The sequence below is a fragment of the Carettochelys insculpta genome, chromosome 5 (genome assembly GCF_033958435.1).
Source record: "Carettochelys insculpta isolate YL-2023 chromosome 5, ASM3395843v1, whole genome shotgun sequence".
Classification (NCBI taxonomy): domain Eukaryota; kingdom Metazoa; phylum Chordata; order Testudines; family Carettochelyidae; genus Carettochelys; species Carettochelys insculpta.
Window position 1 is genome coordinate 80,551,459 of NC_134141.1, and position 26,188 is coordinate 80,577,646.

Genomic DNA, 26,188 nt, shown 5'->3' on the forward strand with positions numbered 1-26,188 from the left:
AGTAGAAACAAAGGTATGAACTCTCAAACAGTTTAAAAAGAGTCACATTGCATCTCAGAAGTTTGGAGCAGAAATTGTGTTATAAAGGCAACACCTAATGCCAAGAAGTAAACTGATTTTTTACTTATCAACAGTCTGATATCTTATTGGTATTAATGGTGGCTTCGCTGATGGCCCCACCTGGAAAAAACTGTCATTACTAAGGAAGGAGAATTAGAAAAGGAGTTTAAAGTAAAGGCATGGTTAAAAGCTTCCCAGCCCTTGTGGTTAGGTCTAAGATCCTTAGCCTACAATGACAGAATCTCGCTTTAGTGTAAGTTCCTAGTTAAAGAAAAAAGAGGCATCATATTGACTACATGGAGCTATTTCAAAAGAGAGAAATTAAAAAGTGACAAGGAAACAAAGGCAAAGGCAATGTGATGAGAGGAGGGGAAAACTGTTTAAATAAATAAATGCATTGAGAGTGTTAATCATAGACAATTTTTTTCATAGTTGAATTTCAAAGCATAGATAAAGTGGAGTTCACATGATTTAATATGATCAACTATTCTCCTTGGTATGGATTCAAGGTTATAAAGTATAAGTCAGTAATTTTATATATATAGTTTTTTTGGTTAAGAAAAACTTCTTAGAAACTCAGTTTAGGTATTGGAGCTCTAATGATTTCAGCACACTTTCATGCAGCCATTTTCCAGATTTTGTCTGTTCTGGCATTTGTTCCTGGAAAGAGGGAAACCTAAGCCATAAATTTCCAATTGACCATATAAAGTGAAAAACCCTCTCCTGGAGTCCCTAGAAGCTTACAGCCCAAAATCAGCAGCCCCAGAAGTTACTGCTGATGAGCTCTCCCCTCAACACGTGTCAGCAAATAAATTGAACATTAATTCTACGGAGTTCAGGAGTCTTGTATGTAATTTCTTTGGTTCAGAGAAATGATGAACGAGCAAAGTTGGAAAAAAGCCCCTGTGTAGAAATTGTAGAACGATTACTGTATTAAAGTCATATGACATTTAAGTTTTAAATAAGATGTTAAAGCCAAATATTTGATTTCTGATTAACTTTTATCATAAAAAAGAAGCAAAAAAGTGTATTTGTGGTATAGAAAACATAAGAGCTGCGTCTACACGTGCACGCTACTTCGAAGTAGCGGCACCAACTTCGAAATAGCGCCCGTCGCGTCTACACGCGTCGGGCGCTATTTCGAAGTTAACTTCGACATTAGGCGGCGAGACGTCGAAGTCGCTAACCTCATGAGGAGATAGGAATAGCGCCCTACTTCGACGTTCAACGTCAAAGTAGGGACCGTGTAGACGATCCGCGTCCCGCAACGTCGAAATTGCTGGGTCCTCCATGGCGGCCATCAGCTGGGGGGTTGAGAGATGCTCTCTCTCCAGCCCCTGCGGGGCTCTATGGTCACCGTGGGCAGCAGCCCTTAGCCCAGGGCTTCTGGCTGCTTCTGCGGCAGCTGGGGATCTATGCTGCAGGCACAGAGTCTGCAACCAGTTGTCAGCTCTGTGGATCTTGTGTTGTTTAGTGCAACTGTGTCTGGGAGGGGCCCTTTAAGGGAGCGGCTTGCTGTTGAGTCCGCCCTGTGACCCTGTCTGCAGCTGTGCCTGGCATCCCTATTTCGATGTGTGCTACTTTGACGTGTAGACGTTCCCTCGCTGTGCCTATTTCGATGTTGGGCTGAGCAACGTTGAAGTTGAACATCGATGTTGCCGGCCCTGGAGGACGTGTAGACGTTATTCATCGAAATAGACTATTTCGATGTCGCAACATCGAAATAAGCTATTTCGATGTTGGCTGCACGTGTAGACGTAGCCAAGATGTTTTATTTAAACATAGATAATCTCTAATTTAACGCACCTTTAAAATCATATTTATAGTGCTTGATTTAGCTTTTTTTCATTCACACCAGTGTAAACCAGAAATACCTCCATTGAGACACCCTGTTGTAAAACTAATATGAGTGGACACTAGCCCCTATATCTAGCTACCTTGGTATGTGTAACACATCCATTGTTGTAACATCAAGGTGACAGTCACTTAGCAGAGAAGAATCACTGGCAAATTGAATTTAAACTGCACCTGTGTGTGCCAATTATAATCAGGAGTTTTCAAGGGACAAGACAACTACTCTGGAGGGACACATTGAGAAACGGTTTAAATGGTGTCTAGGTCCAATAAAGCTACACAGGTGAGAGGCTCCACATCCCAGCACAGCAGCCAGCAGAGCTGTGGTGGCATGGGAAAGTGGAGAGGAGTGTGCTAGGCTAAGACATGGCTGTAGCAAAATACTTCCACCCCAAGGAATTATCTCTCTCCCTCCCTCCCTCCCTTTGGGTGCACTTTCTGAAGCCAGTATATCAGCACATCACTCCATACTTAGTGCACTGAGATAATACCCCATGTAGTGCCAGCAAAGATCAGAAGAACAGATTAACTATGTAATTCAACAAGTGCTTCATAATGAGCGACATATTCAAGTCAAAAACAACAAATTTAATGTTGAGGGAGAGAATCAAATTCTCTTCATCAACCTCAACCTTTGTCTGCAAGCATTCATCAGAACTGCTGCACTCGTGCACCTGTATTCATCATAACCATTATGGAGAGCATGATAAATCTGGATGCTTCCCAACAAATAAATCCACTCTTTTTCCATGGGATGGGGAACTATCAATGCGAAGCTACATTTCAGTTATGCACACACAATAAACTTTCTATAACTCTCCTCCTAAAGGGAACATGATGATTTGGCAGCCACTTCAATATGACAAAAACTGCACTCTCTCTCTTTCAATTCTGGTCAAGATTGGCTAACATAACATTAATAAGATGCTACTCTATAATTTAATATGAAAACATTATAAATGAGGTAAGAACCCTGAGAACTCTGTACACAAGCTTTATTAATTGCGGTTTAGACAACACTTCACCTAAATGAACACCAGTCTTTTTTAAAAAAAAGACTGGATCTTGCACGATGGCAAGATTCCCAATGACTTAATTGGCCCTTACTCAATATAAATTACAAATTAATATCATCAGAGGAGGGTGAAATAAATATTGTGATGGATCTTTTATCTTGTCCAACACCCTTCTGATTGCTTACAAATAAAGGCTTGCTTTAAAAATTAAGCAACAGATGTAACAAATAAAAAGCTGAAACCCTATTTGTTTGAGACAAGTAGCATGCATTTCCATGTCTAATTTCTACTTGAAATCCTTTTTACTTAAATAAACTAGACCACACACCTACTCTGAGAAATATAATTGCAGCCACTGTCTTCACAGGGAAAAATAAAGAATCCAGTTCCTTAGTCATAACTGCAAAAGTATACCCTGCAGGAAAATTTTAGTTCCTTTAGGAATTCAGTCAAGGACTTTTATAAAACCAGTGAATTATAAATTAATCAGATTAAACTTTAAAAGCCACTTTATATGATTGGTCTCCTAGTTGGTTTCTTATCACATTTATATACTAACAGCAAAAGCCAAACTCTGGCCTGAGATTTTTCCATGACAGAGAAGGAGCACAGCCTGGATGGACAGAACACCCTCGCAATCCTGAGATGGGGCAGACACAATCCCCTTGAGCGACAGTGTAGCTTCTGTGTAACCACTTGATGTGCTGAAGGGCAGCGTGTAGCACACTGCCTTATTGGGCACTGAGAGGCAATGCTAGGAAGACAGTGAATAGATACTGTTCGTAGATTTCCATCTTGCCCTTTCACGCTCAGCCATACAGATACTCAAAGAGTCCGCATGTTCAGAAGATGAGAAACAGGAAACACATGCAGGGTGTTAAGAGCCAAGGCAGTTTGAGGAGGACAGAGCAAAGGGGAGATTTCAGCACTCTCCTAGGGGTTACTGCAGCAGCAGCCTTCATGCTTCCAGAGCAATCAAAAAGGGGCAGAATATGCAGGTACTGCTTTGGACTTCAGTGGGGCTTCCTAGCAGACAGGGGCCACATTTATGGGAGAACCCAAGCCCCTCCAAGCCAATGCAGAGCATGCTCTGATCCATTCTATAACTCTTGCAGACCAAGCTCAGCTGTCCCCAAGATGGACTGTTTGATGTGCTATTGATTTGTGCAGCAAGCTACCTAAGCTTTGCTGCTGAATAGATCAGTCCCTGGATTTGGTGCTGAGGCAGACTTTAATGTAGAAATGTAATGCCTTATTATCTCAGTTCAGTTCCTTACTGACACAGATAACTTCCAACTGAAATTAGCTAGCATTTTGCTCCTGAAATACAGATTGAACCTCTCTAGATCGGCACTGCCTTAGTCAATATTGTCTAACAGCATTACCAACACTTCCACTGCTTACTGGGCTCTTAGGAGACATTTAGGGGTAAATAACAGCACAGAACACTGAGAACCAGGACTGGTGGCTGTAAACAAACTTTATGGGACCATGGAAAACTTGGCCACACTCATGATAAACCGTCATCTGACTATGGATGTTGCCAGATGAGAGTGTGCCAGATTCAAGTCGTTCAACCTGCACTTTTCTTCACATGGGGTTAGCCTATGACATTGAAGCCACAGGCCTTTGAAGGGACAAAACAGAGCTGTGTGCTGCAGGAGAAGTGCCTCAGGACTGTGACTGAGTACTCTTCCACGCACACAGTGAATTTCCCTAGTGGGCCTATCGGTTCCACAGTTGTGAATGAAATAGATTGCTACCCTTATTGTATCAGCCCTGCTCCACAGGGTAGGAGAGGGCCACAATACAGCCTCAGGCCCATTGCTGAGTTGGGTGTTCTGATTTGGGGGAGGGCAAAAAACAGGAGTCCCTGCCCTCCCAGAACACAGAGAGGGTTGGGACTGCTCTTGGGAACAGCCTACGCCCAGCTGTGTGCACTGAAGGGAAAGATCATTGCATGCCTACCTGCTCCCATGCACCTACTCAAGGGCCACTCATTGTCTGGCCAATATTGTGCACTGCACATTGTCGTCATAATCAGGGGAGCACGAGTACTAACCCACTGACCAGAATTTCTTTTTTTAAATTAATTCCAATTCTTCATTGGTCCTTGAAAACACAATGCACAGATGGCAGCTACAGTGGTGAAATCATGCCCAGAACAACCAGAGAAATAAAGCTCACAAAGCTGCACGAAATCCAATAATAAGAGCTAGTTTTGAAATCTGACCTTGAAGCTACATTTTGTCTTCCATCCTTCAAGTTTTTTAAGTTTTGTCTGTGGTAAATCAGGAAAGCACTCAAGCCTGCGTTTCAATCCCACTTTACTTCCATGGGAGCTAAGCACATGCTTAAAGTTAAACATATGCTTTATTGCCTTCCTGCACTGAAGTCATAGACTAACTCACTGGACAGAAATCTTGCCTTCACACTTTCCTCTACAGTGCTTAATCCACACTTAATACTTTAATTAAAAATAAAAATAAATTCACTTTTAACAGCAGTGGCCAATGGATCACATCCCCCATGCAGTGTTCAGGTATTGCAAAGAGGATGAAAGCGAGGCTGAGAATCTCACCCAGTGTATTGAACATCTTAATTGCCATACAACACTCTCCATAGAACCTTTTTGTTCTTTGCACTTTTGACACTTTGCAAGATGATCTAACATCTTCTCCTTTAAAAAGTAGACAGACATTCTAAATACCAATTAGATGGAGGAAGGGACTCACCACAAAGGGTTTTTGTTTATTTGCATGTAGGAGAGCAACTCTTTGGCGTTCCCATTGCTGTACAACAATTCTTTAAAAGACACACTATTCAACACATCAAAAGGACGACAAAAAGATCTCCATTCGCTTCAATATGATCCACTTCTCTATACATTCCAAAGCCCTGAGGCCTCTCCTGTTCCCTGCAGTAGTGAAGACAGCTCAAAATTAGCAATGACGATTTAACGGAAGCATTTGACAAAAAAGACTAAAGAGCTGTCATCATTGCTTGTCTGGCTGCTGTAAAGACTGCTAGACCCTAGGAATTTTAGGGAGGATTGTACTATCTCCACAAACATCAAAGCTAACCAACTAACCAGTACCACCATACTTTCATGAATTTCACATAATATATAACAGATTTCTCCTAACTTCTCTATTGCTTATACTGTCACATGACCTTCTCATTAACAAACTAGGGAAATATAGCCTACATGGAGCTACAATAAGGGGGGTACATAACTGGTTGGAAAAAAGGTTCCCAGAGAGCTGTTATCAATGGCTCACAGTCAGCCTGGAAGGGCATATTAAGGTCACAGTCAGCCTGGAAGGGCATATTGGCCCAGCAGGGATCAGTTCTAGGTCTGATTCTGTTCAATATTTTCATCAGTGATTTAGATGATGACATAGAGCGTACACAGATAAAGTCTGCAGATGATACCAACTGGGAGGGCATGGCAGTGCTTTGGAGAATAGTATTAAAAATGAAAATGATCTGGACAAACTGGAGAAATGGTCTGATGTAAGTAGGATGGAATTCAGTATGGACAAATGCAAAGTCCTCCACTTAAGGAAGGGACAACTAGTTGAACACATGCAAAATCGGAAAAAACCTACCTAGGAAGGATTGCTGTGGAAAGGATTCTAGGAATCATAGTGGACCACAAGGTAAATATGAGTCCACTGTGTGACACTGTTGCGGAAAAGCAAGCATAACTCTGGAGGTATTAACAGGAGTATGGTAAGCAAGACACAAGCAATAATTCTTCTGCTCTATCTGCATTGATTAGATCTCAGTTACGTCCAGTTCTGGGTGCCACATTTCAGGAAAGATATGGACAAATCGAGAAAAACCTGGAAAAGACCAACAAAAATGCTTCAAGGTCCAGAAAACATGACCTGTGATAAAATACTGAAAGAGCTGTGTTTGTTTACTGTAGAAAAGAGAGGACTAAGAGGGGACATTACAACAGCTTTCAAGTATATACAAGGCTGTTACAAGGAGGGAGAAAACATATTCTCCTTTACCTCTGATGATAAGAGGAAATGGGCTTAAAAATTGCAACAAAGGCAATTTAGTTAGGAGATTAGGAAAAGCTTTTTATATGTCATGGTGGTTAAGCACTGGAATAAATTGTCTAGGGAGGTTGTGGAATCTCCATCACTTTATGGGATGGTGTAGATGATGCTTGGGACTGCACTCAATGACCTCTTGAGGTACCTTCCAGTTCTAGGTTTCTATGATTCTTTGTAATGGTCCAGAGTCAAACTAAGATGCATTAGCACTTATCCTTTAAAGGCAATTTTTTCCTGATAGAAACAAAGACACCAGACCCACCCCTCCCCCCCGCAACACACACACTTACTTCTTTTTCACTTACACTATTTCACATTAGAGAGTTTTGTTGACAAAACCAGGTTTTGTTAAAAAAACTTGCTGAGTATCTACACACAAAATGCACTTTGTCAACAGTGTCGACAAAACTCAGCACTTTCACCAACAGCATTCTGCCTCTCCACGATAAGGAATAAGGCCTTTGTTGACAGTTTCTGTTGACAAAAAAGCCATGTAAACACTCCAGGGGCCCTCTGTCAATAGAAAGGGCCTGTGGGTCACCGGGCAGCCCTGTCTACTGTGCTTCTAGTCATCTGTTCTGTCGAGAGAAGGCTGGGCAGTCTGGCTGTTCTCTGTTGACAGAGCAGATTTGTTTTTCGATCTGCTTTTGTGCATGACCGCACTCTGTCAATGGAAGTTTTTCATCTGACAATAACTTCTTTCAACAGATCGCTGTAGTGTACATGTAGCCATAGAGGGTTAGATGCTCAGGTGGAGTAAATCAACATAGCCCAACAGATTACAATGTAGTTATGGCAGCTAAACATCTGGCACACAAGATCAAATGGTGGGAACTATAGCACAAGGTGGGGAGTATGGGTGGGGCTGGCCAAAACCACATCTGACTCCATGTTGGCACTCTGAGATTCTGATGGTTTTTAATACAGAAGCTACATAGAGCCAGCTCTTAGAAGCAGAGCTATGTCAGTTTCCAAGGGCTGAGCCATAAACCTTGCTAATGCACATTTTCTAATCTGTAAATAAAGTCATTCCATAATTATACAGAAGCAGCAGCCAAAGAAAGTTCGTATTGCTTTAGATCTTCTTTAAAAGCTACAACTCAGTTAAACCTTGAGAGCCCTTTGTATTAAAAATGTGGGGGTGGGATAGCTCAGGGGTTTGATAAACCCAGGGTTGTGAGCTCAATCCTTGAGGAGGCGTCTGGAGCAAATAGATATTTAAAAAAAAAAAATCTGTCAAGGATGGTGCTTGGTCCTGCCGAGAGTGCAGGGAACTGGACTCGATGACCTTCTGAAGTCCCTTCCAGCTCCGTGAGATGTGTATCTCCATATATGTCTGAAAAGCTTCTTATGCCATTGCTAAAGTATTCTGGATTCAAAATTTTAAGCATACTGCGGATTCTGTATCCGTATTGAGCAACCACATTGACAAGATATGAATTGATATACAGCTTGCTGGACCACTGTGTTCTTTTGAAATTATGAATGTTCTTATTATTGATTTGCAAGTGAATTTAGTGTTTATAAATAGCACTGGGTTAATGGGCCTGAGAACTAGACGGTGGAGACAGTAGATGGCACATGTGGCAGCAGTTTAAAGTTCTTCAACCTGCAGGGCCAATGTGCAACAATCCTGAATCGGGGAGGCCACCCTACAGAGGAACAGTTTAGTCTCGAAGCCCATTCAGTGCTTGATGTCTCCTTTGCTATGTGGGCTGAAATTGACGGTGTGGTCCAGGTTTTGGATACCTGTCACACATACTTTATACAGGACACATGATAGGCATTGGCAATTGTGATCTGATCCAGACTCAGACTGGTGACCTAGACAGACGGAGACACAACTTTGTCTTTCTCAGTGGGGAAAAAATGGTGAAAGAAGTTCATTTTTCAGGGCAGTTCAGAATGAAGGTAACATTACAAAACTGTTCCAATATAAAATTAAAGTTGTTTTCCTTATAAAGTGCTCTTGAGTCTATGTGTTGAAACAGATTCTAATCTCAGTTATGAAACGTTAATCTAGCTTCAGTGAAGTTCACCTGTACTAATTCAATGTTAAAATGACAGTTCAAACTAAAAGCAAAAGAAATATTGATCCTTCAGAATCTTTACCTCCTTGGCGATCAGCAACTGCACTGCAGGGTTATTTACTGCCAAGCCTGAACTGACTTTCCTTTTTGCAAGCTTCAGCATGGTGTTCTAAAGGACGTTTTGTCTGTACAGGCACATTAAGGAAGAAAGCAGCACCACACATCTGTGCAACTGGGATTTTATTAGCAGACTACAGATGTCAATCAAGGTATAATAATCACAGTGCACATGTGAACCAGATGCTGCCTATGTAAAATAACCCAGGGTGTTATACAGATGAATCATTGAAAATGCAATTACACATCAGTCTTAGGTTATTAGTATCAAGGCCACTTATTTGAAACCCATCTGGTTTCATCCACCCTGCAGTACTAAGAAACAGGAAGAGAGAAACTGACATTTTTCAAGTACAAGACCCTCATTTGAAGGCTTCATTTTCTTTCTCTGAAGGATAACTAACAATTGTATGTTCATAGTCCTCCATCTCAGAGGTAGCCCCCATCTGCTGTCTTTCATTAGTTAAGATTGTGTCAATGTTTATACCATGAACCCTGTTTTTGCAGAAATCTATATCTTTACAGGAAAAAAAGTGCTTCAAGCTAAAATATGATATACAAGGTCTCGACCCTGGGATGAACTTTGATGCAGGAAAAAAGTTCAGAAAACTCAATTCAGATATAAATTAACGTAGATACCTAACAAACTTACTGGTTTAAGAAGCTTCTTTTTTTTTCTTAAAGTACTACAATAAATAAAAATGTATATTTAAAAATGGTTCCAAGGTTGTCATGTCGAGGGCGGTTGAGGGGATAAGCTCCCATAGCCTACAAAATTCCCTCAGTGGTGCGCATCTCAAAAAGCCTCTGACAACCATGTCCAGCTCCTGGCCTTCCCGTGTGGCTTAGTTTCTACTGACAGGAGAAGAGGCAAAAGGCAGCTTACCGGTGGCTTAAAAATGGTTGCTTCAGGCAGGTGAGGCTCGTTAGCCTTGGTCGGTCGCTCACCTAGGAGAAGGTAAACTCTGATTTCAAAACCCCGCTGCCTTGCGGTCACACCCATTCTAGGGAAGGGCTTCAGGAGTTAACCCTGAGGAAAAATCCGGAGTTGGAGACCCGAAGGCAGCCTGATGTTACTTTTGACATCTTCCTGGCAACTCCTGCGATGCTGCTGATGCCAAACTGTACCGGCTCACCGTTCCTTTGGAGTCATCAGCAACATGGAGAGGGGGGATCCGCTACATGGGCAACAGCTCATCCTCCAAACAAAATTTGCCCAGGCATGCGCCCTGGAGAGGACACTCCAGCATCGCCTCACAGCGTCAACATAATACAGGAAGGAACAGTATACTGGTTATAAGTCATAGCTCATTGGCGAAGAGCTTGACACCAGGGGTTGCTTCCGATGGTGGGAGGGGTCATCATAGCCCCATTGGACAGCTACTGCCCACCTCAAACTAGGCAGCCCCCAGCCAGTAAGGTGCTGTCGTGCCACAGTCCATTGCTTCACTGGGCGCGTGAAGTTTAGGGATCAATCCCAACAGGTGGTCTGAAATCCATGCACCAAACAAAAAGAAAAAAATACAAAAGCGCCCGGTTCTGAGACTGGGCACCTGGAATGTTAGAACCATGATAACTGGACTTTCAGACAACCTTGAAGACATAGATGATATCCGCAAGACAATGGTTATTAACAACGAACTGAGAAGGTTAAAAATGGACATTGTTGCCCTTCAGGAGACAAGACTCTCATCTTCCAGCAGCCTAAAGGAGAAAGATTTCCATTTTTTCTGGATGGGAAAACCCCCTAGTGAGACCAAAGAGCACAGCGTGGGTTTCGCAATCAAGAATAGTCTGACTGGCTCCATCACACCACCCACAGGATGCTCGGAAAGGCTTATACAACTCCAGGTGCAAACATCTGCAGGCCTGACCAACATCATCAGTGCCTATGCTCCAACATCGACCTCTTCCCAAGAAGCTAAGGACAAGTTTTATGATGAGCTCAGCATCGCAATCGAAGAAATTCCAACTCGCAAGCCACTGATCATTCTTGGGGATTTTAATGCAAGAGTTGGTGCTGACCATTCCAGCTGGCCCACATGTTTAGGACAATTCTGAGTCGGGAAGTTAAATGAGAATGGGCAGCGACTGCTGGAGCTTTGCTGCCAGCACAGTCTCTGTGTTACCAACACCTTCAAGACCAAGCCCCAGCACAGTGTGTCATGGCGTCATCCCAGGTCCAATCACTGGCACCATCTGGACTTGATCATTGTAAGGCGTGCCTGCACAGGCAACGTCAAGCTGACTTGCAGCTATCATAGTGCAGACTGCGACTCCGACCATTCACTCATTGCCAGCAAGATCAGGCTTCAACCTCAGAGGCTGTATCGAACAAAGAATGCAGGTAGGCCACAAATCAACATCTGTACGACCAAAGACCCCGAGAGGGTTGCACAGTTTACCCATGCCCTCGATGCAGCCCTTCCTGGCCCAACCAGTGCAGATGCCAGCAGAAGGTGGGCATACCTGAGGGATACCATCTACAACACAGCGATGTTGATTTTTGGTAAGAAGCAGATGAAGTCAGCTGACTGGTTTGAAGCACACTCAGAAGAGCTGCTGCCCATCTTTGAGGAGAAGCGGCTCGCAGCGGCATCATACAAGACATCCCCTAGCAAGAGGAACTTGCAGATACTCAGGGCCGCTCGTGGTAAAGTCCAAAGTACAGCCAGGTGCTGTGCTAATGACTACTGGCTTCAGCTCTGCTCCAGAATCCACACCTGTGCAGACAATGGCAACACAAAGAGCATGTATGATGGAATCAGGGAAGCCATTGGACCAATTCAAAATAAGATTGCTCCCCTGAAGGCACTCAATGGAGAGATCCTTAAAGACCGCTCCAAACAGATGGAAAGGTGGGTGGAGCATTACTCAGAGTTGTATGCTTCGGAGAACACTGTCACAGAAGCAGCACTGAATGCCATTAGGTGCCTTCCAACTTTGTCAGAGCTCGACAATGTACCAACAGCACTGGAGGTCAGCCAGGCACTTGACGCACTGGCAGTTGGGAAAGCCCCAGGTAAAGACAGCAATCCATCAGAAATTCTCAAGTGTGCTAAGAGCAGCCTGATTCCAGAACTGCATGGGCTGCCGTGTCAGTGTTGGAAGGAGTGGAAAGTACCACAAGACATGAGAGATGCCAACATAGTCACTCTATACAAGAACAAGGGTGACAGGAGCAACTGTAACAACTATCATAGTATAACCCTCCTTAGTATCGTTGGAAAGCTCTTTGCCCGGGTAGTATTAAAGAGGCTCCAAGTCCTTGCAGAATGAGTCTATCCTGAGTCACAGTGTGGGTTTAGAGCTAAAAGATCTACCATCGATATGATATTTTCCCTTAGGCAGCTGCAGGAAAAGTGCAGGGAACAGCAAAGGCCACTATGCATTCCATTCATCGACCTAACCAAGGCTTTTGACCTTGTTAGCAGAAATGGTCTTTTTCAAATTCTGGAAAAGATTGGCTGTCCCCCCACCCTGCTCAATATCATCAAGTCTTTCCATGAGGACATGAAGGAAGTGATTGTCTATGATGGATCCACCTCCGAACCTTTCAATATCCACAGTGGAGTGAAGCAGGGTTGCGTTCTGGCCCCTAAACTTTTTGGAATATTTTTTTTCCATCCTGCTCAAATATGCCTTTGATTCAGCCACAACAGGCATTTACCTTCACACGAGATCTGATGGCAAGCTCTTCCAGCTGTGTAGACTAAAAGCAAGGACCAAAATGCAAACAAGGGGCTTGCGAGACTTCCTCTTTGTGGATGATGCAGCTATTACAACTCATACACAGGAGGAACTGCAGCACCTCATGAATCGCTTTACGGATGCCTGCAAAGAGTTCAGGCTTATCATCAATATCAAGAAAACATAAGTGATGAGTCGGGACACTAAACATCCGCTTGCCATAAGCATCAACAATCACCAGCTGGAAGTTGTCCATGAGTTTGTTTACCTGGGATCCACAATATCCAACAACTTCTTCCTTGAAAGCAAGATTAACAAACGTATCGGAATGGCTGCCACCACACTATCCAAGCTAACAAAAAGAGTATGGTCCAACAGGAAACTCACAGAGCACACCAAAGCACAAGTCTATAGAGCCTGAACACTGAGTACCCTCCTTTACGGCTGCAAAACTTGGACACTGAGCTCCAAGTATGAAAAGAGGCTCAACTCATTTCATATGCGTTTCCTGAGATGCAACCTGGGAATCTCCTAGTGGGACAAGGTGACCAGTGCTCGAACGAGCAGGGACTGCCACCATGCACACTTTGATCAAGCAGAGACGCCTGCGATGGCTAGGGCACATCCCCCGTATGCAGGACGGTCGTATACTAAGGATTTGCTCTACGGTGAACTGGAGACAGGGACCAGGCCAGTTGGAAGACTCATCTCTGCTACAAAGATGTGTGCAAGCACGACTTGAAGGCTGCTAACATCGGCAGTGCCACCTGGGAGACACTTGCCACCGATCGATGCATGTGAAAACGACGGGTGAAAAAAGGACTGTCCCAGTATGAAGACAACCTCAGGCAACAAGCAGAGGAGAAAAGAACCCTGAGGAAGTCCCGCCCCCCAGTCCATCAACCAGGGCTCAGTGTTCTCCTGTACGGAAAAGACTGTCACTCAAGAATCGGACTTTACAGCCATACTAGACGCTGCTGTCGATCCAACCCCGGGTGCAACAACACACCATAGTCCTCCGGGACCGACGGATGCCTACTACTACTACTATATTTAAAAATAAATTAGGCACACAGCTCTTTATACCTTGTAATCACTATTCGCATCTGGGAAAAATACAGACAGTGGGATAAAAGTTCTTGGATGACTTCTCTCTGTTGTCAATTTATCAACTTCTTTAGGAAAGTGAGATTTAGCTCATACATATGCACTTCTGAAAAAAAATCTCGTCCAGACTAAATTTCAGTGGTGGCTCTTCCACTTTAGCATTGAGGGCTCAGGCCAAGATCCTCAAAGGTATTCAGAAACCTCACATCCACTGAAATCCACATCAGTTTGATCTATAAATATCTCTATGGGTCTGAACCTCTTCTGAGTGAGTAACTTAGAGGTCCTGACTTCTATTCGTTTCCATGGCAGCTAATGGTACTCATCTGTGCCTTCAGTAAGATTCCCAGCATACTGTGGCCACAGCCCTTATCGACTTTGCAACAACATTTTTACTACTATTGAGACTTAAATAACACATAAATACTCAAGCAATTACTACGTACATATTTCTTGCCTTCTGATTAAACATTATGGCTACGTCTACACGTGCAGCCAACATCGAAATAGTCTATTTCGATGAATAACGTCTACACGTCCTCCAGGGCCAGCAACGTCGATGTTCAACTTCGACATTGCTCAGCCCAACATCGAAATAGGCGCAGCGAGGGAACGTCTACACGTCAAAGTAGCACACATCGAAATAGGGATGCCAGGCACAGCTGCAGACAGGGTCACAGGGCGGACTCAACAGCAAGCCGCTCCCTTAAAGGGCCCCTCCCAGACACAGTTGCACTAAACAACACAAGATACACAGAGCTGACAACTGGTTGCAGACCCTGTGCCTGCAGCATAGATCCCCAGCTGCCGCAGAAGCAGCCAGAAGCCCTGGGCTAAGGGCTGCTGCCGACGGTGACCATAGAGCCCCGCAGGGGCTGGAGAGAGAGCATCTCTCAACCCCCCAGCTGATGGCCGCCATGGAGGACCCAGCAATTTCGACGTTGCGGGACGCGGATTGTCTACACGGTCCCTACTTCGACGTTGAACGTCGAAGTAGGGTGCTATTCCTATCTCCTCATGAGGTTAGCGACTTCGACGTCTCGCCAACTAACATTGAAGTTAACTTCGAAATAGCGCCCGACGAGTGTAGACGCGACGGGCGCTATTTCGAAGTTGGTGCCGCTACTTCGAAGTAGCATGCACGTGTAGACGCAGCTTATAGCTCTTACAAGCTGCACTTGGACCTCACCCAAAGTGCTTTGAAGTCAGAGGGAGACTTTCCATCGACTTCTTTAGGCTTTGGATCCTAAGAACACTTACTTACATGAGACCCTCTCAAAGTTCAGGAGGGTTGCTGGTGGAGTAATAAGTGCTGGAGTTAGAGTCACTGAGGGTTCAGCAAAACCTCTAACCTGGAGCAGTTTCTATCATACAAAGGGTTCACAATCTGCTTCAATGGCTTTCAGCAACCCCACTATAAAAATTGTTCCAGCACCAATGGGTGGAGTGTATTGTTAATCTGTATTTACAGGACACACTTTGCTTTTTTCATATGTCTGCCAATATATTGACAAGACAGTGTTGTGAAACTGCTCAAAAAATCAACTATTGTATACATCAGGGAAACTTATCTTTTTAATTGGTTAAATAAAAATAAATTAATCAACCCCTCTTTTTCATCCACTATTAAGGCTGTGACACAAGCCAGAAGCAAGAAAATTCAGAGTTAAGTCCAGAACACTATATCAACTCACAATATCCAGTGAATTTAAGGAAACTATTTCAGTGTTCCCTTTGAGTGTACTGGCTTCTGCCTTACTGTTAGAAACTGTAATTACCTGCATGTGAGCATACAAAGTCTGGCAATATAAAAATAAACTGAATACACTGATGTGTACCAAAGAAGGAGACTGTAACCTCCAAAACTTCAAAGGCCATCATCTTTGTCTGGACTGGTGGAAGAAAGGGTAGTGACTCCTTTAAGAACCTCCCCTCCCCAGGGCTGGCTGGGTTGGTAGTAAGCCAGTGGTGTACAGGTAAGCGATTGGCCTCATTCCCTGGAGAGGATATATGAACTCTGACCCTTCTTTCTTGCCAGAATTAGCAATGAGATACGCCCTTAGGAAGCAGCCATCCAATAACTGGGTATCTATATGCAAAACTGCAAACTCCAAAATTGAGGCACAAAGTGAAAATTTCATTCAAACCCTGAACAGGGAAATCTTGAGACTATTTAATAAGCAACATGAGCTTTACTACTAATTTACAATCTAGATTTACAACATATACAGCGACGCGAGCTTTAGTTCTAATTTACAAGATAGATCTATACCATACAGGGTGAAAAAGGAAATTCTATTATTAATACTACATATTGGCAATTGTAATAAGATATGCAGGCAAAAGCAATAACAGTGCTTCTGAAATGTGGTGGGAACTTATTAGCACGATTAAGGAGAAAGCTTGGAACTGTCAAGAGTGAAACTTCATGTAATCCTTTTGAGTTACATTTTTTTCCACATTGAAGAAATAGAGTTCAAGCCATTTTCTGGAGAGAATTCTTCTGTCTGAGACCAGGAGAAATTTAATTGTACAGTCCAGAAAGACCATAAAATTCACTAATAAAATAATACTTCATACCCCAGCAATCCTTCAGGAAAACCCCTATATTGTGAATATCTTTGGTGGAAAATATGCGAAACTGGTTTATGACACTGATCCAAAAGATATTTTTAAATGAGAGCATGAAAATTAACTCCTTAGCTCTGGTGAGCCCCCTTTCTTTTATTAAAAAATAGATCTTTTTTTTTTAAAATAGATCTTTTTTTATTTTGCTTTTCTAAGCTGGAAAAATGTTCCATTTTGGAGGAAACAATGAAATAATAAAAAATAATGAGTCACTGGGTTTGGCCTGAATGCTGTCATTTATAAGCAGAATATATTCCAGCTAAAGGAAAGCCTACAGCTGACTTACCACTTTACAACTGAGCCGTATTGTAAAGCACACAGGACTTCTCAAGATCCTCTGGAACATAAGCCAAATGCCAGCTAGCACCCCAATAATTACGAAAGCCAGAAATGCATAATTATGTACAGCTATTACATTGAGAGTGAATGAAATATGAGCAAGTGTGCATATATGATGCACTATTTAACTGCAACACTGAACAGAAATTTAAAAGTAAAGAATTCCTAAATATTTTAACGATAATTTCTGTTATCTGTCCAGATCCCTTCCCCAGCCAAATTTTGTTTTCTTTGTTTAATTAATGCATTTATATTTAAAGAACAGTGAAGAACAAGGCCATGACAAGTGTCAAATTGTCAGGGTGGGATACTCAGTCTGATTCCCTTATTTAACAATGGAACATGTACACCATGACAGCAGTTGAGACACTGGTCACCTGACACAGCGCCTTATCCAAAACCCACTAAAGTCAGTGGTTGTCTTTCCATTCATTTCAGCACACATTGGATCTGTGCCCTACTGCTTAAAGGGACCAAATCTGTTCAGTCCTTGCTCACTCTCTGAACTGAGGCTGCCCACATGGGTGCTAATTAACACAGTGTTTTCTGAGGTGTATATACCTATCTAAAAGGACCTAAAATGATGTAACTTACTTAATTCACATATGCCAACAACAACTTTCCATCACTGATGAATGGGCTGGATTCAAATGGATGGCAAAGACGTGAAAGGCCATATCCCAATGTTACTGCCTCTCTTATCTCTCCTCTACATGTTGAATTAGCACAGGAAAGAGGAACCTGCACAAATCTCAAAGAAGATAGCAACTAACAGATTGCAACTATGGCACCAAAGTACTTGTCAAAGTCCCGAATAGTCAAGAAATTTAAGATTATCCTGGTATCAGATCTGATACAAAACAGGCTATTTAGTCCCAAACTAAGGTCGAAAGATTCCTTGCAGGTGGTCCACCAAAGGCTGACCAGTGAAATGTTCCTTGCTCTTTCCTAAATCACATTCAAGGTAGCTAGAATACATGAAATACTTTCTTAATATTGGTCCAGGTAAACAGTTGTTGTTCTCATCACAGGGATACTATTTTGCAGTTGCAGACAAATAAGAAATGGGCCAACATGTAATCAGTCTGCTAAAAACAAGAGGTATGGAGAAGTTTGTAGACCCTTGCAATGGGCTACATTTGCTTTAGAGAGTTCAGTGTGGTCTTGTAATTAAAGCAGTGAACTGGGACTCAGTAAAGCTGGGTTCTTTTCCCAGCTCTGCCACAGAATTCCTTTGTGGCCTTAGGCAAGTCACTTTAATTGCCCTGTGCCTCATTTCCACGCTGGCAAAATAGCCACGATAAGCTTTCATTATTCATAGGGCTTTTGTAAAATTAAACACAATAGTGTTTGAGAAGCACACGCATATTATAACAATAGGCCTATATGAGTGCTGAGATAGATATAAAGATGGCATAGCTATGATAATGGCAGAAGGAAATAAAAGTCCAAGCATTTAAAGAGTGTTAATGTGCCTTCTGAACTGTTTATGTCACATCTGTTTGACTAGAGCAAAGACGTGTGCAAGTTATAAATAAATTAGTGCAGTAGATCAAGCATAAATGGGACTTTTATAAAACTTGTATTAATGGCTTTGGCTGGCGAAGTTGACAGTATTTCTTTTCTTTTCTTTTTTTTTTAAACTGCCACTGTTAGCCAAAATAGTGACAAAAAGAGCAAAGTGCTGATCTGCAGGCTAAGAGTCAAGACGTTTAAATGAATGAATTGAATTGAAGTTGCCAGATGACTGAAGTGGCTGAATGCACAATCAGACAAAGGGTACAGTCTGACCTTGATGAACAAGTATTTTATCCAATAAACTCCAGCTGACTATGTTACTTATGGACTCTTTACAATGCAGATGTTTTGTACTGCTTTAGGAACAGTTCTATTAATAACCCCTCTTCCTACTTTAAAGGCTAACGAATTTATTTAGTAGGTAATGAGTTTTCATGGGTGCCCCTCCAGCCCTCTTCCTACCACTAAAATGCAGCAGGAAGCAGAAGGAAATGGATGAGTTGGAAGCATGCAAGATATATAGAGTAAAACTGTTTTGTTTGGTCAGTAAAGTCACCGTATGTTCTGAAATGAAGGTGGGTAGAAACACGTGTACGGCAAGACTGAATATGAATATTAGAATATTATCTCACTTCTTGCAGGAAATGCAGGTCAGTAGTCCAATATTATGACGGTTAGCAATGAGCAACCTGAAAAGACTAGGAGTCCAAAGTGGGTGTTCATCAGAATCTCCTGGCCCCCACAAATGGGCAGGAAATCTAGCAAGACCAGGTTTTCCTGTGAAATTGCCAGCCTTTGGAAATGCTGCTATGATCTAAAAGTGCATTTTGATCTGAAGATGAGTAGAGGCTCAGGAGGAGAGAGGAAGCTCCTATTTACCTTCAGGAGTTCATCCATCTCTAATGCTTATCCATGTGTTTATGAAGGGTCTCTCTACACACCAAAGGAACACATGTGGCCGGCCAAAGGCAGCAGAGTTAGGTTCTTGGAGCTCAGCCTGCAGGACTGTACAAGTGCTGTGAAAACATTCAGGCTGAGGCCAGAGGGCTCCATGAGGTTGGAGGCTCCTCGAGTCCAAGCTTCAACCTCAGTCTGAATTTTTAGCTTTGCGAGCCCAAGTCAGATGACAAAGAACATTTGCAGCCATGTTGTGGGTCGTGATTCCAGTGTAGATGTGATGTGTCAGCAACCAGAGATAAGCCTACAGAAGAGTGATAGAACTTGGTTTGTTTCATAAGGAAGCAAATTGCAAGTGACTTGCCCTAGAACTCACTGTTTAGGGAAAATGGTTCATTTGTTGTGTGTCTAGTTGCTATTATGGGGTGTGCATGTATGTTTTTACTTATTGGTTAAAAAGATGAAACCAAGAGTGAAAATGTCCCTGGAAAACAGCTGAGATCAATATATGACTAAGGGTATGAAATAAAGTCAATAAAAAGATTAATGAAACCCAAAGTATCTTTCTTTAAATCAGGAGCACAGGGGGCTCAAACTCCCTGGGAGATACTGTCCTGCTTTGCTGGTGTGAGTTCACTGATCTCTCCAAGACATCTCTTTGACTCACTTTACTATAGAACAATGTAGAGGCTAATCCGGCCCTGTGTTGCAAGGTTGTGCTACTAGGGAAAAAGGGCTGTAGGGCAAAATTTCAGGCTAACATTTGAAAGTATACGGATGGAGCAGAGGCTACAGCCGCAGAATTTGTCTCACACACCCCAATGATATTCATGGTCAGACCCTCATGGCAGAATCTGGTCTTAAGGGATCATGAAAGTTTTTCTTAAGGGCACTGTGCCAACACTAAAGCAATCAACATGTATGGGTCTTCAGAAAACCACATGAGGCAAAGACATGGACAAATTTACATTTATGGAGTGAGTGGCAGATTGAAGGGAGACACTAGAGAGTATGGACAGACATGATGCTAGAGTACGATATAAAGATGTTGAAATGTTTTTGAGATAGTCACACTGCATATGTGTTTGAGCCATGAATGAGTTATGTGGCTTATCCCACTTGAATGCCAAGAACACCTACTTAACTGCCATGACTCATTGTGTATTTTGTTTTTGGCTTCCACCTCTGACTTCCAGCAGTACAACTGACAGACTCTGTTCACTTACCCTGCCCAAAACCAGTAAATCTGATGGGACTAGGAGATGGCTGGCAGAGATTCAGGGTGGCCCCAGGCCAGGGCCAGGCCAGATGAAGGACAGAGTCTTTGGTGTCAGAAGCCGTAGCCATATACCATACACCAGCAGAATCTCCGGGGGTGATTTGTTGCCACCAATTTCTTCCAAGTATGATCACCCCTTTTCATAAAAATGTAGGGCTGAAAGGTACTTTAAGAGGTCATTTATTCCACACTCTTGCTCTGATCTGAGCATTCATACCTACACCATCCTTGAAAATGTTCATCTAACCTGTTTTTTAAAACCTCCAGTGACTGGGATTTTACACCTTCTCTTGGAAGCCTAACACAGCACTTAACTACGCTTATAGTTCAAAAATTTTCCCTAATAACCAACCTAAATCTTCCTTACTGAAGGATGGGCAAATTACTTGTTACCACATTTTACAGTAGAGATGGAGAACCATTGATGACTGCCCTCTTCATAACAGCCCTTAACATGCTTGGTAAGTCAGCATTTGTCAAACTGGGGTCCATGACAGAACACCAGGGGGCTCACAGGGCCCACTGATCAACTCTGCCCCCTGCCTCACTCTTCCTTCTTCCCTTCAACGTCTCCTCGGCCATGGATCAGAGCTAAGGCAGGCTCACTGCCCCTGCCCAAATGCCAGCTCTGCGGCTTCTATGGGCCTGGAATTGAGACCAACAGGAGCTGCGAGGGTGGCAGCAGAGGCGGGAGAGCAGCATGCAGAGCCTCCTTGGCGGCTCAGACACCTAGGGATACAGGGACCTGGTGACTGCAGCCAGGTGTCCTGGTAAGTGCACTGGGAACCTGCACCCCATTCCCTCATCCCAGTCTGGAGTCCCCTTCTGTAACCAAACTTGCTCCCAGAGGTGCACTGCACTGGATCCCCCGTCCCAGCCCAGAGCCTCCACCTGTACACCAAACCCCAGCTCCATCCCAGAGCCTGCACCCCAGTACTCTGACTCACCTCTCTTGAACCCCTATTCCCAGCCCAGAATCCCTCCCACATGCAAACTTCCTTCCAGAGCCCACCTGACATCCCAACCCTCTTTACCAGCCCAGAGCCCCCTCCTGCATTCCATACCCCTCATCCTCAGCCCCATCCCACAGCTCAGACCCCAACAGGAACTCTCACATCCCTCCTGCACCCCAACCTCCTGTCCCAGTTTGACAGACGTGAGGGAGGTGGAGAGCAAGCAACAGGCACAGTAGGGATGGAGTGGAGAGCAGGGCCTCAGAGAAGGAGCAGGACAGAGGTGGGGCCCTGAAGGAGGAGGAGGGTGCTGGGAGTCCCTAAAAATTTTAAAGAAAAATGTGGGTCATAGATTTGCTAAAGTTTGAGAACTGTTGTGCTAAGCCTTCTTTTCTCAGAACTAATTATGCCCAGATTTTGTAATCTTTTATCATAGATTAGCTTTTCTAAAAAGTTTATTATAGATATATATTTGTATTCTGGATTCAGCACAGAAGGATTTGGCACTGAGTTAATAAGTCATGCTTGCCTTCTGTTTCTGGTTTTTTTTGTGTGTTTTTGGTCTTAGCTGATCAAGAGGTGTAAACACAAAAATCCTAAACCAAAGAATTCCCAAAATCTGTCTGTTGAAAAGACTTTGAGTGTTGGGAGTTCAGGATTCTGGGGGGTAAAATAAGTCAGATAAAAGTGTATATATCAACATAATTTTAACAGGAACAACAATGACAACTAGTATACGCTGTACAATTAAATGTGGTGGTAGGTCAAATTCTGTCTCTCACCATGCAAAGTCAGAATAAAGTTGCCTTCCTTAAACAGGTGATAGGGAAATGGGATGTTACTGCCAGATTTCTAAGTAGCTATACAGTCGTTTTGTGGCTGCTCTTGCAGACCCTTTTCTATAGTCGTCATTGCCTTCTGATATATACCATCTGCACTGTTAGTCCAGTCATGGCATACGTGGGGTATGTGAACCCATGAGCACATCCTGTGCATTGCTTTAGTGAGAACTAGAGAGAGCTGTACAGAATGAGATGGGCTACTTTAAAGCTTGAAATCATATGCTATCCAAAACTGGCAACTATTGAGCATATTGCCGATGGATACGTTATTGCCAACCGTTTCTGGAATAATCAGCTTGCATGAAATTACTTAGATGTGTCACCAGTAGGTAATTATCTAGACAGAGATTTTACAACTATTTTAGCCAAATCAGAGATGCATAATATTCATGTCTTGGGGATTTCAAATTGGGGCAGTAAGACTTTGGGTCCATAATCCAATGACCTAATTACACTCCTCCTATTTGTGACAGATAAAGTATGAATAATATTATCTACTCATCTTCCTGAAACTATTGTGCAATGTCTCTGTCACAAATGGCTGCTGAATTCCTTCTTCTGACCAGTGTCTGCATTTCAGTGATGGGTCCCTATATACTCCTATTGTATGAAAAATATTTTGGGATTAATCAGATTTATTTTTAAAAAAGAGAGAGTGCATTTTAAAAATGCTTATGAGGTGTACAATACTATATAATACGTATATCACGTCATATTAAAGAATACCTCACACCTCTTGTTCTATGTCCCAACCCATACGTTTCAGTAAGCTTTAATTTTGAAGTTAATAAAATATGCAAGGGCAAAGAGGGTCCTAACTTGAAGGCACATTAACATCAGTTGATCACACAGCTGCAGTAAGTGTCCATGGAAAATATGCTCTCATTTGCATTTGTGTTTTTTGAAAACTTCCTCCTTTTTGCAAAATCAGGCCCAATGTATATAAACGGGCACAACAAAATCAGCAGTTAGCTGATGCATCTGTGTGCAATAGTATGTGACATGTGGAAGATGGACAATAATACGTCAATGTGTTTTCCAAATACAGTAAACTCTTTCATATCCAGCATACAGAACTCTCCAATAACCATACTTACATACATTTTAATTCTGTTTTCCAAAAGTACAGTATAGTGAAAGTAAATACAAATAAATACAGCAAATACAGTATAAGTTTACAGGGTACAGTACTACTGTTGTTCATAAATAAAGTACTCTGCATATATTTTTGTTTGTTTCTTAATATCTAATCTTGTTTTTCTGCAGTACTATGCATTGCTAGGTATACCTCTCTATTATCCAGAATATTTGAATATCTGGCAACCTCCTGGTCCCAGGGCTGCGGGATATGAAAGAATTTACTGTACAAAAAATATAGGTGTCAAATACTAAACCACAATTTTTATGTGGATTCTCAAGAGAGCAAGCCATTCAGTCTGTAGTTATGCAGACAGCCCTTTTACTCTGCTATTTCCATTTCTGTCATTCAGGTGAACCCATTACAGTAGTTTGAAGCATATACATTTGATATACTCTGGAGAGTTAACAATAAACTAAAATAACTGACAGGTGGAAAATGTAAAGGTTTTTGAAGCACTTTCAAGTTCAGAGCTAATGGTTTCAATACATTAATCCCATAATGTTAAAAGCTGCTGAAAACGTCTTTTGGAGAAGATGTATAAATGAACAGGTTAGACTACTAAAAAAGTAGTAGCGGTCGAGGATCAAATGTCTCCCTCTCTTTCTGTCCAAAGCTAAAGTTTAAACAAAGACTTGGATTCATAGAGTAATGGTTTAACAATTAAATAGTACTTTTTTGCGAAACTGAGAGTATCTCAATAAAGTAAATGTTAAAACACTACTGAACATTTTTATCATGTAAATTCATTCAGGTATTATATCAAGCCTTAAAGAGCTAGTTTTACAACAGCAAAAGTACAGTATCTCAGGTTATAAATGGAGACTGAGCTTAAGTATGGAGTTAGCTGTAAATATTCCCAGGCTTAGCTTTACCACCATATGATCTGATCCAACCTAAGCTATAAACACTCTCTTGGTTTATCCAGCTCTAATATGACTTTAACACGGTTGTGTCAGATATCCCATAGTAAAAGAGCACAATGAAGGAATGACTATTTCCTTAGACTGCTAAACAACCCCTCCCTGTACTGATGTAACTGTGAGAAAAGCGAGACCTTTGAGTAAAAGAATTACCACTTCAATTGCTTTAAGAAAAAACACATTTCGCACCTCTCTGTATGCCCACTTTGTGTTAGTTTTAATCGTGCACAATATATACCTAAGGTAGATATTTTGCTTCTATATAGTATATATACATCCACCAGCACAGCAAATTATTTTTCTGTAGGAAATCTGATTTGTATATAATCTTTATATTTGAGTTTTTGCCTCCTGACACACAGCTTGTGATTTTCCTCCTTTCTATCCCTATGAGTGCTCCGGTGATTATACACATCTTGACTAGCACCATGCAGACGGCTCTCTCAAAAATGAATACTCTATCTTCACCGTTTCAGGAACTGAGAATCCTGAGCTGCTCCTTCTAACCTTTTTTTTAAATCACCACACTCGACACCCAACCAATCACCATCAGGTGCTGTGAGGTTTCACCAACATTATCAGCAAATAACAGAAAATGATTGATTGATCTGATGAAGAGATCTACAAATGACCCAACCTTCGTCCTTCCTTCCCTCCCTTTCAGCTTTTGATCCATACTCCACTCTTCTACTTTTCTTTATTTCATCTTTCCTTTTCCATTTCTCTTACTTTCTTTTTCCTTTCCTACAGTCCCTTATTGCTGATACATAAAGAGCTGAGCCAGGATTTCAAGTTTCTCCTACTTAGTGGTCTGCCAAAGCTTGTGAAAGCCCAGCATGAAGAAGCAGTTCAGTGATCCAAAGTTCCTATTGCCTAATCAGTCCTTTCGCCCTGGCCAGGAGGCAACCGTGCCTCTGCTGTGGTTTTGCAAACAACATAAATTATATGGGTACAATGTAATATCAATTACAGACACAACTTTCAGTGCTGCGAATCAAAATCCCAAAGAATACAAAGGATCAAGCAGGACTGCATGTTGAAAATTCAATTGCTGTATTTTTACTGGAATAGAGTTTATTCACCCTAAAATCTTCCACATTGACACACTACTTCTATGGTCTGGAGTCATTTAAACAAAACGCAACTTTGCAAATCAACATTTTCAAGGAAATTAGCCAAGTAATGAGACAAAGCATTTCTCAAAGTATTTCAAAAGTTTTGTAAATATAACTTGTGACTCTAGAGCTTTAAGCTAAAACACTTTGCAAATCAATAGTATACCTGCAGTATATTTAGGGTTATTGATATTATATGACTTTAGCAAGAGATTTTAGCCTTAAATGAATTAAAAACACATTAGAATCTGTTAGGCATTATGAAAACAATGCAAATAATTTACTCAGATGTAAATCCTACCATGTAATTTCTTGTGCATTTGGCCATTGCCATTTAAAAATAAGCAATATTACTAAATAAACCCCACCCATCAGAGAGTTATAGGATTTAATTTAACCTGTGGGGTGAAATGTGAATTTAACAAGTCGCTTTAGAGAATGTATACAGCTTTCAGCCACTTCATTTTCATTCTTATATTTTCCATTCAATGTTTTGTGGATTGACAGTCTGAAGGTGCATTGTAAATATTGCCCAAAGTATATGAAGTACAAACTTGCAATACTCCTGGCATAGCCAATACTTAAACAGATGAATATGCTGAACTCTCTGTT

At 42.1% G+C, this 26,188-nt stretch overlaps 1 protein-coding gene across 3 annotated transcripts in view; it reads right to left on the minus strand.

Annotated features, from left to right (window-relative positions):
* XRCC4 (X-ray repair cross complementing 4) overlaps positions 1-26,188 on the minus strand; it is a 267,010-nt gene that overhangs the window by 5,329 nt on the left and 235,493 nt on the right. The gene's annotated exons all lie outside the window — the stretch shown is intronic.